At 36.9% G+C, this 14,568-nt stretch overlaps 1 protein-coding gene across 1 annotated transcript in view; it reads right to left on the reverse strand.

The window, feature by feature from the left end:
- The window catches only part of SPHKAP (SPHK1 interactor, AKAP domain containing), a 155,806-nt gene that overhangs the window by 109,795 nt on the left and 31,443 nt on the right, over window positions 1-14,568 (reverse strand). The gene's annotated exons all lie outside the window — the stretch shown is intronic.

Here is a 14,568-nt window from a genome sequence, read left to right on the forward strand (position 1 = left end):
AGAGGGAAAAAACCCCATAATTTTAATTGAGAGGTAGGATCATGTCTATAAAGAACCTGAGCTTTTGAAAACATAGGTTATCTCTTTATCATCTGTGCAGGTGGAGACGGTAACTTAACTTCTCTGTCTCCAGAATTCTAGACTTGCATCCTTTCCCCTATCTCTTGTCAAATCTTGGTGGGTTCGACTATATACAGGGCTGTAGAAATCATTTTAAAAGATTTAAAATGATTTCTACAGCTTCAAGGTATGATAAAACTTGAAATTATTTTTAGAAAATATTTTTAGAGTATTTAGAAATCTTAAGATTCAGAGGGCTTTTTGTGTTTAAACTAGGTTAAATATTTCTCTTCTGAAAACACTGCAAACTTGAGATTTTAAAAAATATACTGATACTTCAAGATTACACATTCTATCTTTGAGTTCGTTCCCCACCTAGAGCAAGTACAATTCATTAAAAGACATTTTGTGGAATATTGCCTAATGATTCTTTATGTATTTTTCAACTCAATATATAGAACTTTTTTTTTTCTTAAAAGAAGCACCAAATAGAAGAGCAGTTAAATAATGTATTTCTAAATAACATACAACTCTCTTGTTTTAAGTTCTGAATTAGTCTATTTTCACTGCATTGCAATTAGCCACAAGTCAAATTTTGCATGCATGCAGTCTGTGTGTATTTCTATTGTTAATGACTATGGCATTGCTTTCATATGATTGCTGATGGTGCTATGCAATGGATCAAAAATTAGGATAACAGAGTAATTCAAATAACATTTTTTTTTAAAAAAACTTTATGTATTATTTTCTGAGCAATTGTCACCTCAAGGAATAGAATGGGCTTCATTTAAATTAAAAGATAACACTTATGCTAATTTTTCCCAACTGGGGAAAGAAAGGGTGTGGAAGGAAGGGAAGAAGGGGGTGGGGGGGGGGAGGGAGGGAGGGAGGGAGAAGGTAACCAGCTCCAAAATCTGTCTGTAACTCCTTAGCCAAGATATTACCTAGATGTTCAGTGTCTGTCTCTTTATTTATAAGTGAAATATATGGAGTCAAGTGAGTGTCCCCACTAGCTTTCAAGATGTAATGGAGGCCCTGAGTTTTCAGCCCTATTTTTACAGGCTTCCCACAGAGTGGGACCTATAGCTTTTTAAGTGATACTCCGTCAAAACAAACTGCAAGATGACCCTCTGAATGCTTTCTTGGCCAAAGGACATTTTGGCCTTTACACAAACATGAAGTTATCATCATGAGGTTCCAAACCCTTTGCATGTGGAAGACACCATTGCAGATTGAGCTAATTTGGGGATAACTTGGTCATGAGTCAAAGAAATTGTATATTATTCCTTCTAGAATACACTCAAAGCGCTGTGTACATTTCAGAGAGACAGGCTAACACAGCCACACATCCTGTTGCTGTGGCACCCCTTGGGGAGCTGGTGGATCACTTTCATTCAGGCCATCGAGGACTTAAATCCGTGTTAGGACTTCTCCCATGTCTCATGGCAGGCGTATCAGCCATGGGAGTGGAAAGTAGGCAGGCTGAGAAGTCAGGTGGAGACAAAGCTGATGCAAAGCAGAGTAGACACAGAGCTTCAACCATCTGTGACCCCTCTAGAGGGGAAATATGTCTCACTTGGGGACAGTACGTTAGGTCACAAATCAGGGAGGAATGGGAACACAGGGAAAAGTGAAAGCTCACCCAAGGAATTCCCTTGTTTTCCTATTAAAGCACATTGCACGTGACTACAAGTACCCAAAGTGCTCTAGTAATTATTATGCACACAGAGGTTTGACTGCTGAAACTAGCTTGTAGAGGGAAGAAGTGATAAGCTTACTGACTTATATTCTGGTATGAAAGCCCTTTTCCCTTTAAGATGACTGTGAGGTCCTCATTGGAAAGGAAGGTGAAGAAGGAAATTTGCAAGGGTGGCTCACCTGCAGAGCTCACTCCACTTGTTCTAATGCTAAGCATGTAAAATGTTAAAAATTACATATATGTTTATTTTTAGAAAAATTAAATGAGGCAATAGCCTGAGTCACATTGCAATGAGTATAATGCAACACCCTGCATCAACATTCAAAGCCAGTGCATCTTCTGCTTGCCTGAAAAGCATTAGGAATCAATTTAATGATGCCTATATTCAATATATATCTAGAGAGGCATATCTTTTAAATCACGTGACCTGGATGTGAATTTCCAGTAGGTGACTACAATACAGCCCTGTTTGTTCTCATGTCTTTGGGAGGCGATTGAGTTTTCAGAGTATTTGTAAAAATGTTGTCTCTAGAGAGGCAGAATATTTGCTGCTACAGGAAGAGGCAGAGATGACAGGAACAAGAAACCCATACCTTTATTAAAATGAGTTTTAAGTTGATAGTAAAGGAACTGCTGTCAAGATACAGTACAACCTTATAACTTGCTCCTAATGGGTAAGGCTGCAAATACTTTCCTAGGACATTTTCCTTTGATTTTGACAAGTGTTGACAGTATTTATTAAGCACATCCTTTCAGACTAGTTTAATGCTGAAACTGCTAAATGTGTTTCAATAAGGGGAAAGATCGAGGTGGGAAGGAAAGTACAAAAGCAGAATTTAAAGCAGTGACTTTAAAAATCATCTTGGAAGAGAAGCAGGCTCCCTTGCAGAAGCGTGTCATGTATTGAATGAGGTTCTGAGTTGCCACAGTTGCTGCAGTCATTAATGATTCACGCAGTGTGAGGAAGTAGGTCACTGTCAGTGAAAACGACTTAGGGAAAATTCACTTATTTCACCAGAGAGTGAAGTGTCCACTTACTGGAAATGGAGTTGTCTATATGTTGGGACTCAAAGTTTAGTCTATGAACCAGCAGCATTGGTGTCTCTTAGACGCTTGCTAGATACCCAGGAGCTCAGGTCCTGCCTGAGAACTACTGAATCTTATTTTCATGTTGACATTAAACTCAGGTGATTCTGTGCATTACAGCTTGAGAAAGCATTCTTCTCATGTATTAAATTAAATATACATTCCCATTCACCCTGAGCCTTGGCACATGATATTATTTGTTTCAGAAACACCCTTCCCAGATTCCTTTCTTCTTGTTGGATACCTTCTACTCTACCCTTCTGGGTTTCCATTTATAAATCACCTCTTTGCACTTCCTTTTTCCCCTCTCTCTGACAAGGAGGCTACTACTCTTCACCAACCTCCATTTACCAGTGCACATGCAAACACACACACACACACACGCGCACACGTTCACCTTCTCTCCACCCCCATATTCCAGTCTTCAACTGAAGCCAAGAAATGAGATAGACACTCTTATTGTGTGTTCCAGCAGCACCCTGAACCTTGTCCTGTTACAACATTTGTCAGAACAATATATGATTATGTAATATTGTCTGTCTCCTCCTTTGGCTGAAAATACTGAAAGATCAAGTCCTCTTATAACCTAGGACAGTGCTAGGCAGTGGTGGAGGTTCAATTAGTATTTATTAATGTTGTCTTTTCTTATCCTTCTGAGCATCCTGGTTGACCTCAAAAGATTATGCACAAAGGAGCGTTTGAATTCAACGCTAAATTTTCTGCAGTGGTGACAGATGGTGAGCGAAGCCACATCTGAGAAGATAATTTAAACTATTTCCCAGGATAGTTCTAACAAAAAGGGATCCTGCTGCTATTGTTGCTCAAGAGTCAAGTAAACACAGTGAAAGTTAGACAATTTTAACAGATTCTAAAAGGGAAGATTTATCCTTATCGTCTCCCCACTTAAAGAATGCTTTCAGTAAAATATAGTAATTACCATTGGTTTGATTGTCTCAATCCTACTAAGGACATCTACTCTTGAGCTTACTACTAAATCCTTTGATCTTGACACTGGAAAAAAAAATAAAAGCTCACATCTATCAGAAGAGGTATTGAGCAAGGAATCAAGTTGCTCTTGTTAAAGTCAATTTAACAACATGCCACAACCTAGAATTTAGAGGATTTTAAAATACACATTTATGTGGTTCACCATGAAAACAGCTAAAGTGAATGTCCTTATTTTACCCCCAGCTAAAGGGATTAACTTGTTAGATGAAGATCAGGGGTTTGTGTTAGTCTTTCAAAAATCGATTTGGTTTTGGAAACATTAAAAGAAAAAGAAAAAGAAAAAAACCCTGAAAACCCAAAGCAATCTTGAGAAAGAAGGACAATGCTGGAGGCATCATACTCCCTGATTTCAAACTACATTCTATACTGATTAAACAAGGTGGCATTGGCATAAAATAGATACATAGATCACTGGAGCAGAATAGAGAGCCAGAAATAAATGCACACACAATTAATTCATGACAAAGGAGTCAGTAACATACAATGGGGAAAATACAGTCTCTTTAATAAAGGCTGTTGGGAAAATTAAACAGCTACATGCAAAAGAATGAAACTGCACCATTATCTTACACTATATACAAAATTAACTCAAAACAGATTAAAAACTCAAACATAAGGCCTGAAGCTATAAAACTCCTAGAAGAAAATAGAGGCGGTCAGCTAATAGGTGATTTTTTGAATCTGACACCCAAAGCAAAAGCAAACATAAGCAAAAATAAACAAATGGAAGTACATGAAAATAAAGATTCTGCATAGCAAAGGGAACCGCCAATAGAATGAAAAGGCAACTTACTCAGTGGGGGGAATATTTATAAATCATATATATGATGAGTAGCTAATATCCAAAATATGCAAAGAACTTATACAACCCAACAGCAAGAAACCAAAGAACCCAATTAAATACTGGGCAGAAGATCTGAGTACATATGGCCAATGGGTACATCAAAAGATGTGCTAAATCACTAACCATCAGGGAAATGCAACTAAGAACAACAATGAGATATCTTTTCATACCTGTTAGGATGGCTATTATTAAAAAAATACAAAATAACAAGTGCTGGAGAGGATGCGGAGAAAAGGGAATCCTTGTCAGTGGGATGTAAATTGATGCAGTCGCTATGGAACACAGTATGGAGGTTCCTCTAAAGTTAAAAATAAAACCACCATGTGACCCAGCAATTCCACTTCTGGTTATTTCTCCAAAGAAGATAAAACATTCATTTGAAAAGATGTACGCACCCCATGTCCACTGCAGCATTAGTTACAATAATAGCCAAGATATGGAAACATCCTACATGTCCATCAGTGGATGGATGGATTAAAACACACACACACACAAAGGAATATTATCTAGCCATAAAAACAAATGACATTTTGCCATCTGCGACAACATGGATGGACCTTGAGGGTATTATGCTAAGTGTAGTAAGTCAGACAAGGAAAGAAAAATACTGTAGAATCTCATTTTTATAGGGAATCTAAAAACATATATAGAACAAGACGGAGAAGTGGGTGGGAGAAACGAGTAAATTGTTTTTTTTATTTTTTTAATTTTAAATAAATAAAATAACCAATTTGTTTTAAAAATCACATGTGTTATTTTCTTTTACCTTCATCTTCTGACCAAGCTCTTGGCAAATGCTCCCTTCTTGACCAAACTTTAGTCAAGTTCCTCTGAGCCATCTTTTCAGTTACATCTTGATGGTGGCCTGCTGAGCCCAGTTTTAGTAAAGAATCCTACTAAGTCCGTTTATCAAAGTTCTCCCACCCTTGCTATCTAATCAAGTTCCTCATTCCTCACCTTTAATATCTAAGTCCCTGATCAGCCTTTAGCAAGAATCCTGTCAGGCTCTTTTAGCAAGGACCCCCCTTCCCTTGATATTTTCCATCCACTTATCTTCTCACTCTGCCCAGTGGTTGTAAATCCCTAATTGCCTCTGGTGCATGTGGATCTCAGCTCAGTTCTGTACTAATCTCTCTCTCCCCATTGCAGCAACTCAAACAAAATGCATTTTTAACAAGAGTCTGGTGCAAAATATATTTCTATACTGTGTGGTCTTCTGCTCCATCTCTGGTAAGAAATTCATTATTTCTTCTATAGTCATGTTTTTCTTTTCTAGATTAGAGACATCTGAGCATAATTTTCTCATCATGTTATCCATGTAATTTAAATATATTACCAGCTCATCAGTGGCTAGAAGACCTTCCAAGACCTCGTTCTGTAGGATTTTAGGAAAGGTATCAGAGGAAATGACTGTCCAACCCTGAAGGCATTTAAAAACCATCATTACATGCCCCGTTTTAATATTTAAAGGTGGCCAAGGAACTGTAGAATGATGAATTCCAGACTTTGACCTCCTGGAGAAGTAAGATAACAATGTTAGCAATAACATAAGGCAGTCAACCTTTTATTTTCCCAAATAAGGACATTTAAAGAAAATTCTTTACTACCTTTGCTCTCACCTTCATTCTTTAAAGAAAGCACATTTGAATAATGTGATGAAACTATGATATGATATATTATCTAGGAATGAAGGATACTTATTTTTATTTTTCTGTCTTTCGTCTTTTTAGAGCCACACCGTGGCATATGGAGGTTCCCAGGCTAGGGGTCCAATCGGAGCTGTTGCCGACAGCCTACACCAGAGCCACAGCCACAGCAACATGGGATCTGAGCCGAGTCTGTCTCCTGCACCACAGCTCAGGCAACACTGGATCCTCAACCCACTGAGCGAGGCCAGGCTTCAAACCCACAACCTCGTGGTTCCTAGTCAGATTCGTTTCCGCTGCGCCACAATGGGAACTCCAAGAATACTTCTTTTTTTAAAAAAGATGGTTGACAAAGTTCAGTATTGTTTTGGCCTCTCATCAGTGAAAATGTTGTAGACCTAAGTTTGTGTACTTTTTGTAAGGTACCATTAAATGACAATAGAAAGAGGACAAACAGGTCGTTTATTATTAATCCTGAAACAAGTGGCTCATTCTTGGCAAAAAGAATGACTGCAAATTACCTGTTCTCTAATTCAGTTTAAATCTAAGAAATACATGATTGTAGAATTATTACTTCATTTGGGATATAATTTATAAACACTAATGTCTGGTGATTTCCCTATTTTCAGTACCAGTTTTCACTGAAGCCTTTTATCCTGAAAAATTGTATTGAATACTGTTGGATGAAGACTTTTTCCTTCATCAGTTATATCTAGTGCAATATAAGCCTCATCATAAGTAGATACTATGCAAAATAACTAGATTGCAATAGGAAAGATAAACAGTAAGCTGCTTAATATGAGAAAGATTTATTGTGTGTACATATGTATAATATTCAGTGTGTCAGATGCTATGCTTTTCAAATTCATGTATTATCTCTGAGTGAATGGGTGATAACAAGTAATGGCCTCAATAATTTAATCAGTACTATAGGGGTTTATTTTGTACCTTAAAAAGTGGTTTCACAATTTCAGCTTCCACCAAGACTCCAAGAAATAATTTTGAAAGTATAATTCCTTAAGAAAACAAGATTAAACAAAAGAACAAGATAGCTTAGCTTTTTTCTCCCCTTCCATTAGTGAAGGCTGTGGGAAAACTTTTGAAAACATATGTCCTACAAATGGTTTGGGCAAAAACATTCTTTTAATGTCAGACAAAATGTCACTGCTGCTACATTAGTGCTGCAGGAGTATCCATTTGCTGCATGAAGACCATTAGATGCTTATTATTGAACTATTTATCCCAAAGTGATTTATTTCTTAAAAAAAAAATTTTAGGAGTGTATTTATTTGGATGATCACACACAGTGTGTATGTCCCTGCATTCTATTGAACTGAAATTTTAGTTCAGATGCATTCAGAATAAATGTTACAGTAATGACCTCGGCTTCCAATTAATTTCTGTTCTTCCACACAAAACCACTGGGCAAGTGCTTCCCTCTGTTATACAATATTCTCCATATTACTTCTAAATATATTACCATTTTTATTGCATAGCAGATGCTTAGCATCTATGGAGTATTTTATACAGTCTTTTATTAATCATACCCTTTTTATAGATGGGAATTCAAATATTAGAGGTTAACATGTTAGAGGTTAACATGTAGTCCAAGTTTGTATTGCTGGTAAACAACTGATCTGACACTTGCTGTGCTTTTCTTATCCCTATAACATGCTATTTTCCATTGTAACGTCTAATTTTTCTTCTAATTCTTTGCTTCTATGATCATGACCTCTAAATGAGTCCCACTAATGAAATCCTGGTGCTTCATATTTGAGGAATCTAGGTTCAAGTTTCCTCTTCATCAGCTGTTAGATGGATGAAATTGGACATGCAGTTCAAACCTCTCTAAGCATCAGTGTCCTAACGTGTAAAATGCAGATTATAACAGCTCTGTTGCTGAACTGCTTTGGAGGTTAAATGGGGTTATTCTTATAAAGTAGTAGCATAGTATGCTAGCATCAAGAAAGTACTCAATATTAAATTGAGAAATGATACCACGTTAAGTTCTGAAAATTTACTTACTCTTACGCGTCTCCTTATCAGACCTTAAATACAGTTTTTTAAATGGTTTTTATTTTTAACTTTGATTTTTTTAAATTTTAATTTTATCTTAATTTGTTTTTGTGTTTTCTAGGGCCGCACCCGTGGCATATGGAGGTTCCCAGGCTAGGGGTCTAATTGGAGCTATAGCTTTTGGTCAATGCCAGAGCCACAGCAACACAGGATCTGAGCCAAGTCTGCGACCTACACCACAGCTCACGGCAACGCCAGATCCTTAACCCACTGAGTGAGGCCAGGAATTGAACCCACAACCTCATGGTTCCTAGTCAGATTTGTTAACCACTGAGCCACGACAGGAAGTCCTATTTATTTATTTTAATTATTATTATTATTATTATTAGTTTTAGGGCTGCACATGCAGCTTATGGAAGTTCCCAGGCTAGGGTTCGAATCAGAGCTTCAGCTGCCAGCCTGCTCCACAGGCACAGCAATGCAGAATCCAAGCCACATCTGCAACCTACACCATAGCTCACAGCCACAATGGGGAACTCCCTATTTTCTTATTTCTTATTAAAGTATAGTTGATTTACTATGTTGTGATAATTTCTGCTACATAGCAAAGTGGCTCAGTCCTATACACATGCCCACACACCCCCACACATATTCTTTTTTAAAAGTATTTTTTCCATCACGGTCTGTTGAAAATTGGATACGGTTCCCTGTGCTATAGAGTAGGACATTATTGTCAATCCATTCTAAATGTAATAGTTTGCTAGATTTGAAATATATTTTGATATCAAAGTAATATAATACATGCAGACTTTTTGGACAAACGCATAAATACTTGTTATAGTGAAATTTCTCTTTTCTGTTCTCAGATCTGAGTTTCCAAAATATGTACATACTTATACTGAATTTTGACAATTACCATGAGGTTGTGAAATAAAGAATAATTAAAACTCTTTTAAATCCAAGAGAACACAGAATTCATCCAATCAGTCCAAAGCTGAACAGAGATGTGGCCTGTTCAGACACACAGTCTTTTATTTGCCAACATGGGGAAATGTTCAGATCTTTGAAGCAAAGCCCTAAAACTTAGAGGACTAATTTGACTTTGGTGAAAATTTGAATTGAAAGTGCTTCTTGAGGAAGGTAGTAGTATCACTTAAATACTACTTTAATTGAAAAAAATTAATGATTAAAAAATACACAAGAATGATTTTTCTAAGACATTTAATATATATCTTCCTCTGTGTTTCTGCTAGCCCTCTTTATTTGCTTGGCAAGCCCTTTCTTCCGAGATACCTGGGCTTCAGCTATCATCAACATCATGGAATTGCTATTAAAAAGTTTTGACTTCCATGTGCCGTGGGTGCAACTGTAAAAAGAAAAAAAGTCCTACAATAGGTAAATGGTTAAACTGTGGTACATCCATACCATGAAATACAATGTCAATAATAAAAAAGAATGATCTTTTGATACACACTATAGCTTGGATGGATCTCAAGCACATCATGCTAAAGGAAAAAAAGCCAGTTTCAAAAGGTCGCATGTGACAGCCTCAGAATGAAAAAGCACTGTGCGAGAGAACAGATTAGTTGCTGCCATGAGTTTGAGAAGGTTGAGGGGGTAGGTGGGTGGGTGGGTGTGATCTTTGCAGTGAAGGAATAGTTTCTGTCTTGATTGTGGCAATGACTAGAGTAATCTATACACATGGTAAAATAACACAGAATGCATACACTTTGCACCCATGTCAATTTCTTGGTTTTGATATTGTATTATTTTTATAACTTGTTAAAGGGTAATGGGACTTCTCCGTAGTGTCTTTGAAACCTCCTTTGACTTTCTATTCCAAAATAAAAAGTTAAAAAAAAAAACATTATGAGAAGGAGGAAAAGGGATGTATCCGGGCTTGAGCCATGCATGTTGGTCATTTCCATTTAAAGTCATTTATATGAAATTGGGCTGGGGAAGGTCAAAAGAGTGAAAGAAGAAAATATAAGAAATGTAGGCCTGTATGAAAAATATGAGCCTGTGTCATTCTGATATGTCTAGTGGTTGTCGTAGAGTATAGATTTCAAGTTTTTGTTGATAAATAAGTGAGTGAATGAATTTTGTTGTTCTCTTAAGTTAGGAATTCCGACAAATTATTCTGTTGATCAAAATGTTATGTAGTATTTTCACATTGCTTCTGAGTGTATACATTTACATAACTTTTTTGAAAAAAGAATCTGAATACATGATATCATGACTCTTCCTCATGCAAAAATATATGAGTTCCAGGGTTAATAGATGCAAACTACTGCCTTTGGAGTGGATAAGCAATGAGATCCTGCTGTATAGCACTGGGAACTATATCTAATCACTCATGATAGAGCATGGCATGATAGAGGATAATGTGAGAGAAAGAGTATATATATGTATTGTGACTGGGTCAGTTTGCTGTGCAGTAGAAAACTGACAGAATACTATAAATGGAAAAAATAAAAATCATTAAATATATGTATATATATGAAAATGTTCAGTACTGTCCCTTGAAAGAATCTATTGAGGACAGATACCAAAATAAAGACTCACATACTAAGATGTTCAACTCAATGCTATAAATAGAAAAAACTGAAACTAGGCAAGGCATTCACTAATAGATACGTTGATGGAGTTGGTGTGCAGACATTAGATGATGCCTCTTTTCCCTACAGAGGAAATGACGAGGGAACATACTCCCCTGTTGAAAGAACACAGTTGAACACAAAGTTATACAATCTGACAATTGACACAGGTGGTGTCCCTTTAAAACATAAGATTGTGCAGGTCATCCCTCTGCATAAAACCTTGTCATGGGTCAGCATTTCAGTTCCAGTAAAGTTGTAAGTCATTGCCATGGACTACAAGGCTCTGTAGGCTTGGAATCCCATCACTCTGTGACCCCGCGTCCTTCACACTCCTCCCTCTTTCCGCTCTGGCCACACTGGCCTTCTTGCTAATCTCAGAGCAAGATGGGCACACTGCTGTTTCAGTGCCTTCCCTAGCTGTCTCCTCCATCTGGAATGCTCTTTGTCTGGGGACCTGAAAAACCCCTTCCTCACCTCCTTCATTTCTTTCTTAGATGCCCCTTCTCCATGTGGCGTGCCCTGACGACTCTGTTGTCACCCAGGCTTTTCGATGCCTAGTTTCCCAATCTCTCCTACCTGCTCTCTTTTTCTCAGCATCCATATCATCCTCTAACATCGTACAGGATGTATTTACTTACTATGTTTAATATTTACGATGACTCTCTTGTCCCTGGCTACTCCATCTTACCCCGCTGGTTATAAACTCAAATAATGGGAGTTCCCATTGTGGAAACAAATCCAACTAGGAACCATGTGGTTGCAAGATCGATCCCTGGCCTCACTCAGTGGGTTAAGTATCCGGTGTTGCAGTGAGTTGTGGTGTAGTTCTCAGCTGCGGCTCGGATCTGGCCTTGCTGTGGCTGTGGAGTAGGCCAGCAGCTATAGCTCTGATTGGACCCCTAGCCTGGGAACCTACATATGCCGCAGGTGTGGCCCTAAAAAGCAAAAAAATAAAAAATAAAAAAATGAACTCCTATAATGTGGGGATCTTTCTTGGCTTTTCTTGAGGCATTCTCAGTCCAGGAATCACATCTGGCATATAATAGGAGTCTAGTAAGTGTTTGTCGACTCAATGGGCTAATTAAAACATACATATATACATAGTTTCATATGCCTGGAAATATATGAAAATGTTAACATAAGTTATCTTTTGGGTAATAAGGTTATTTGTGACTTGTTCTTTCTTGTTCCTTTCTACATTTTCTAAATTCTTTAAAAATACATATATAATGTGTAATATGTATAGCATATATATGTGTATATATATGTATCTTTGTGTGTGACTCAAAGAAAATCTTTATTTTGAAATGTGTAAGCTCTGGAAACCTAGTGCTTCTAAAAAATTTAGAAATGCAAAATTCTATTATACTTACAGTCATAAGGAATTTCTGTGTTTATTAAATAAGGTTTTCCTTCAAAATCAAATGAAATTTTCCATCTTAACATATAGGCTACCATTTTAGTGATGGATTCTCATGGGTCACACGAAAGTCATAGACAATCCAGCTATTCCAGAGAAAGTGGACTCATGTCTCAGGTAGAAGTGATAAAATCATCAAAACCACCAAAACCACCAAATGCTGCCTTTAAACAAAGGTAGATCCCATGGCAAAGTTTTTATGCTGAAGAATCCTTTATCACAGATTACTGCCTGAGCCTACATCTTGCTTTCCTTATATCTCTGGGAGGTAAGGATGCTGAATGATTCATAGTTGTTCATGCATGTAGATAACCGGCCAAATGGAATTAAACGCTGACAATCCTATGGAGCACTTCACAGATTCTGGGTAGTGAGACTCTACTTAGACCAGGAGCAGAGGATCATGGAAGCTCCTGGATGGAGTTAGTTACTCAGTTTAAAACAGCACCATCATACCATTAATACAGTCCCCTCAAAAGAGGTAGCTCCTGTGCTCCTGATGGGAAAGAATGGGCAAGGCTAATGGCTTCATTTTTCTAAAACTATCCTAATAGTCTTAAGAATTTTTATTGAGCTCTTTATTGGGTATACTAGATTACCTTTTAAAATATCTACAGTCTGTAGGAAGCCTTGCAAGAACTAAAACAGCACTCAGTGTGTTAGAATGAGGTTGAAGACTATTCTTTTAAAAAGGGTGGGGGATAATTTTGACCAGATGGTTCTTGCTTTCAGACATGTGGCAAGCATATTAGGATTGAATAAATGGATCTCCCAAACGAACCTGGTGTTTGTCCTATTGCTATTATAGATTATCTTCATGGAGTTCAATTACCTTACTTCCCTAGTCATGAATGCATTTTCATCTTATGACTTTAAAAGGTACAACTTGTTAAATGTCAAAAATGTATGAATAGAACTGGAATAATTTTAAAATAGAGGTAGTTTTACATCCAAAACATTTAGCAATGAGAGTTTAAACAGAGCTCACAAACTATGCAGTATTAAAATATTTTAAATTACTTGCCAACTCTTGAAAACTGGAAGACCACACCTAAAAAGGTCTGAGTTTCGTCTTCTCTTGAAATACTGGTAAATCAATCTCCCGTGGGCTATACTTCGTGAGCTGAGGCCCCTTTGCATTCTGCGTACTTTGTGAGCGTGCGATCACACTTGTTTTCATTGCAAGTATCAGCCTAGGAAATACTTGATTATGCAGCTTGCGAATAACAAACATTCCTGACATATTGTTTGCCTCAGATCTTCTTCCCTCAGATTTTTAGAATTGTGTAACTGTGCCACGAGTAACCTTTGCTCTTCAATTTATTTATTTTATAATTTGCTTGGCATTTTGAAATAAAGCACTTCGATACACAATTTTATTAGGATTTGGAGAGCTCTTTTCTATGGTGGTAGCAGAGGTTTCATAAGCTTTCCATCAAGCTACCTCTGCAACTAGCAAATATAATTGCATTTATACTCCTTTGGGAGACAGTAACTAGAGAAATCATAATTCAGTCAATATATCTTTACCTATCAATATTCATGCAAATCAATCTTCATTTTAAAGTGCATTTGTATTTTATAGTGAATGAAGAAGGAATTTCCAATCTAGCTGAAGTTGAATTAAAATTACTAGACTTTATTTCCAGATTTGTTCTTTAGTGCTTGAATAGAACAACTGGTTCATATCGAACCCTGCAAAATACTTGGCACAATATCTGCCAATTAGTCAGCACTCAATAATAAATATGGTAGGGCCAATAAATGGCACTACCTAAGAATCTTAGTGATCTATCTTTAACAGGCAGATAAAGGTAAACATTATCTTTTAATTCTATCTCTATGTTTTTGTCTGTGATGAGTCTATAGCCCAGAAATAAAAATGTTAATCAATCTAACATTTAGCTAGAAATAATATGTATAAACCATAAGTGGAACTATCATTTTTTATCAATAAAAAACACATGTAAATTACAATAGTAATATTTGAAACCAGTAGGATGAAGAAACATATAACAACATCCACACATTAAACAATAGGCTGTTATAAGAAGACTTGCAGTTTATATAAATATGTATGCCAAAAATTAAAAAAAAATTCTTATAATGTGATGTGGTGAAAATACTACTGTGTGCTGGAAGTTGGAAGACTTGAATTGGGTCTCAACTGTCTCTTTGACTAATTTGAT

This window comes from Phacochoerus africanus, chromosome 3 (genome assembly GCF_016906955.1).
Source record: "Phacochoerus africanus isolate WHEZ1 chromosome 3, ROS_Pafr_v1, whole genome shotgun sequence".
Classification (NCBI taxonomy): Eukaryota; Metazoa; Chordata; class Mammalia; order Artiodactyla; family Suidae; genus Phacochoerus; species Phacochoerus africanus.